Source organism: Etheostoma spectabile, chromosome 5, assembly GCF_008692095.1.
Source record: "Etheostoma spectabile isolate EspeVRDwgs_2016 chromosome 5, UIUC_Espe_1.0, whole genome shotgun sequence".
In the NCBI taxonomy this organism is placed as follows: Eukaryota; Metazoa; Chordata; class Actinopteri; order Perciformes; family Percidae; genus Etheostoma; species Etheostoma spectabile.
In genome coordinates this window covers 12,109,915-12,114,231 of record NC_045737.1, presented here as the reverse complement: position 1 = coordinate 12,114,231, position 4,317 = coordinate 12,109,915, and the positions used below count along the sequence as shown (strand labels likewise).

Below are 4,317 nucleotides of genomic sequence, written 5' to 3'. Positions count from 1 at the left end.
CTGCCGGATTGTTGCTTACCACTGAGTATGCTTATACACCAGGCTTCGAGATTTGTATCAAGTCTAGATTCTTGTCTTTGTTTCTACCTGTCTACTCCGTTCCCTGATGTTACTAACTGGAAGATCTCTGTTCTCAAAAGTAACCCACTGCTTTGAGGAACAGAGCCCAGCACCCCCTCTACCAGTCCAGCCATTCGACCAGCACCCTGTGCCAGTCCAGCCCTCTTGGACCCAGCCCCCTTGTGCAGTTCAGCCATCTTCGGACCCAGCACCCCCTTGCAGTCCAGCCATTTCGGACCCAGCACCCACCTCTGCCAGTCCAGCCATCTCGGACCCAGCAACCCTCTGCCAGTTCAGCCCTCTTGGACCCAGCACCCCTCTGCCAGTCCAGCCATCTTCGGACCCAGCACCCCCCTGCCAGTCCAGCCATCTTCGGACCCAGCCACCCCTCGCCATTCAGCCATCTTCGGACCAGACCTCTCTGTTAGTCCAGCCATCTTCGGACCCAGCAAACCCCTCTGCAAGTCCGCCATCTCGGACCCAGCACCCCCTCTGCCAGTCCAGCCATCTGCGACCCAGCACACCACCTCTGCCAGTCCGGCCATCTTCGGACACAGCACCCCCCATGCCAGTCAGGACTCCTTCGGACCCAGCACCCCTGTGCCAGTCCAGCCATCTCGGACCAAGCACCCCCTCTGCCAGTCAGCCTCTGGATCAAGACCCCCTCTGCAGTTAGCCATCTCGGACCCAGCACCCCCTCTGCCAGTCAGCCCTCTTTGGACCCAGCACCCCTCTGACAGTCCAGCCATCTTTGGACCAGCACACCCCTCTACCATTCCAGCCCTCTTCAAAACCAGCACCTCTGGCCAGTCTAGCCATCTTCTGACCCAGCACCCTTTGCAGTCCAGCCCTCTTCGGACCCAGTACCCCCTTGCCGATAAAGCCATCTTCGGACACCAGCACCCCCCTCTGCAGGTAAGCCATCTTCGGACCCAGCACACCCGTGCCAGTCCAGCCCTCTTTGGACCCAGCCCCTTGTGCCAGTTCAGCCATCTTCGGACCCAGCACCCCCCTGCCAGTCCAGCCATCTTCGGACCCAGCACCACCTCTGCCAGTCCAGCCATCGGACCCAGCACCCCCTCTGCCAGTCAGCCATCTTTGGACCCAGCCCAGCCCCTCTGCCAGTCCAGCCATCTTCGGACCCAGCACCCCCTTGCCAGTCCAGCCATCTTCGGACCAGCAACCCTCGCCATTCCAGCCATCTCGGACCCAGCACCTTCTCTGTAGTCAGCCATCTTCGGAACCAGCAACCCCTCTGCAAGTCCAGCCATCTTCGGACCCAGCACCCCTCGCCAGTCCAGCCATCTTCGGACCCAGCACCCCCTTGCCAGTCCGGCCATCTTCGGACCAGCACCACCCCATGCCAGTCAGGCCCTCTTCGGACCCAGCATCCCCTGTGCCAGTCCAGCCATCTTCGACCAGCACCCTCTGCCCGCCAGCACTCTCGGATCAAGCACCCCCTCTGCCAGTAGCATCTTCGGACCAGCACCCCTCTGCCAGTCCAGCCCTTTTGGACCCAGGACCACCTGCCAGTCCAGCCCTCTTGGACCCGCCCTCTACATTCAGCCCTCTTCAAACCCCAGCACCCCTGTGCCAGTCTAGCCATCTTCTGCACCAGCACCCCTCTGCCAGTCCAGCCCTCTTCGGACCCAGTACCCCCTCTGCCAGTAAAGCCATCTTCGGACCCAGCACCCCCTCTGCCAGTTAAGCCATCTTCGGCAGCACCCCCTCTGCCAGTCCCGCCTCTTCGGACCCGCACCCCCTGTGCCAGTCCAGCATCTTCGGACCCAGCACCCCCTCTGCCAGACCAGCCTCTTCGGACCAGCCACCCCTGTGCCAGTCCAGCTATCTTCGGACAAGCACCCCCTCTGCCAGTCCAGCCATCTTGGACCCAGCACCCCCTCTGCCAGTCAACCATTCTGGACCCAGCACCCCCCTGCCAGTCTCAGCACTCTTGGGACCCAGCACCTGTGCCAGTCCAGCCACTTCGGACCCAGCACCCCCTCGAGTCCAGCCATTTTTGGACCCAGCACCCCCTCTGCCCGTCCAGCCCTCTTCAACCAGCACCCTCTGCCAGTCCAGCCCTCTCTGGACCCAGCACCCTCTGCCAGTCCAGCCATCTTTGGACAAAGCACCCCTCTGCCAGTCCAGCCATCTTCGGACCCAGCACCGCTCTGCAGTCCAGCCATCTTCGGACCAAGCACCCCCTCTGCCAGTTCAGCCATCTTTGGAACAGCACCCCCTTACCAGTCCAGCCCTCTTCAAACCAGCACCCCCTGTGCCAGTCCAGTCATCTTTTGACCCAGCATCCCCTCTGCCAGTCCAGCCTCTTCGGACCCAGTACCCCCTCGTGCAGTCCAGCCCTCTTCGGGCCACACCCCCTCTGCCAGTTCAGCTTATCTTCGGACCCAGCACCCTCTCTGCCAGTCCAGCCATCTTCGGACCAGCACCCGCTCTGCCAGTCCAACCATCTTCGGACCAGCACCCCCTTGCCAGTCCAGCCTCTTCGGACCAGCACCCCCTGTGCCAGTCCAGCCTCTTCGGACCCGCACCCCTGCAGTCCCGTCCAGCTCTGGACCCAGCACTCACTCTGCCAGTCTAGCATCTTTGGACAAAGCACCCCCTCTGCCAGTCCAGCCATCTTCGGACCCAGCACCCCCTCTGCCAGTCCAGCCATCTTCGGACCAAGCACCCCTTGCACTCCAGCCACTCTCGGACCCGCACCCCCTCTGCCAGTCCAGCCATCTGCAGACCAGCACCCCTCTCGCCAGTCCAGCCATTCGGACCCAGCAACCCTCTGCCAGTCAGCCTCTCGGCAGCACCCCCTGTGCCAGTCCAGCATCTTCGGGACCAAGCACACCCTCTGCCAGTCCAGCCATTTTTGGACCCAGCACCCCCTCTGCCAGTCCAGCCCTCTTCGGACCAAGCACCCCCTCTGCCCACACTCACAGCTTCAATAAAATAAGATTCTTTACCACCTATTCCAGTCTGCGCCTGAGTTCTGTCCCCTAATCTGGACAGCCTCTACCTCTTTAATCCTCTGACGGTTTCCCAGAACCTCCTCACAGCCTCTTCAAGCTCCTCTCACATCATCAATTATCCTCTAGGCATATCTCTCTAAGAAAGAGAAAAAAAACTTAATGTACTCAACCTCCATCAGGTTTCAACAAAATATGTCTCCACTACATCAAATCCCTGATTAACTGCTCTTTGCCATGTGCAGTGTTAATCTCTTAAACGTGGTGGCTCCCTCTAGTGGCAGAGTAGTTATGACAAGAGCAAAGAGGGAAGTAATTTAGTGAACTGACAATAGTGTTCACTCGTGTTAGTGAGTTTTTAGCAGAAAAAAGTACAATATACTATAAAAGTTACTTAATTTACTGATTCTAATAATTCCATTGAGGCGAGGCCCTACCTGAACGCTTTAGACCACAGAGTGAGGGACAGCACGCGCAGCGTCACGCAGCAAATCAGACAAGTATACAATGAGGCTGTGTGTTAGTTACTATTAAAAGGTCCACGTCAGTAAAAATGTGATAAGGGGAAGATGGATGCTGTGGAAAACAGTTTTCTTAATTATTCTATAGAATTTATTCTACATCTTCAGTCCCTGTTGATCTTGTATATACCTTTTTATAGTGTGATAATGAGAGAGATTTATTGTACCTCAATGCTTTCATTATTTGACCCCCTAACAATACCTTAAAAGAGCTCCAAGACATTTTCTTAGTTGTATGCCCACAGCAGTGCGGATTCAGAGTGTGGACACAGACAGAATCAGGAATTGAGGACAAATCGACAGTAAATGAGGAGAAAAATATACAGTTTTAATATGGTCCCCAACAGGAGGCTTCTCCTGTGATGCTTTGAGCTGTACGGGGAGTTGCCTTTTTTTTCCTAGATTAGAGCAATAGCCCCTCCAACTGTCTGTGCCTGTCCCTGGTCCTAGTATGTTAAAAATTCATACTATAGTATGTTAAAAAAAGTGATGAAAAAGGTAAGGGTATAGTATGTCAAAAAGATTTCAAATAGTATGCCAGAGAAAGTCTTGAAAAACATGCAACCTCCACATAAAAGGCCTATCCCGGACTGGGAATCAAACCTACATCAGGGTCTGCTGTGCCTACAGAAGTGCAAACCAGTGAGCCACCATCCATCCATCCATCCATCTTCATCCACTTATCCGGTATCGCGTCGCGGGGGAAGCAGCTCCAGCAGGGGACCCCAAACTTCCCTTTCCCGAGCCACATCAACCAG

General features: G+C 56.2%; 1 protein-coding gene across 1 annotated transcript in view; it reads right to left on the bottom strand.

Moving 5' to 3' along the window:
* fam219ab (family with sequence similarity 219 member Ab) overlaps positions 1-4,317 on the bottom strand; it is a gene marked incomplete in the record, with an annotated part of 43,285 nt that overhangs the window by 31,867 nt on the left and 7,101 nt on the right.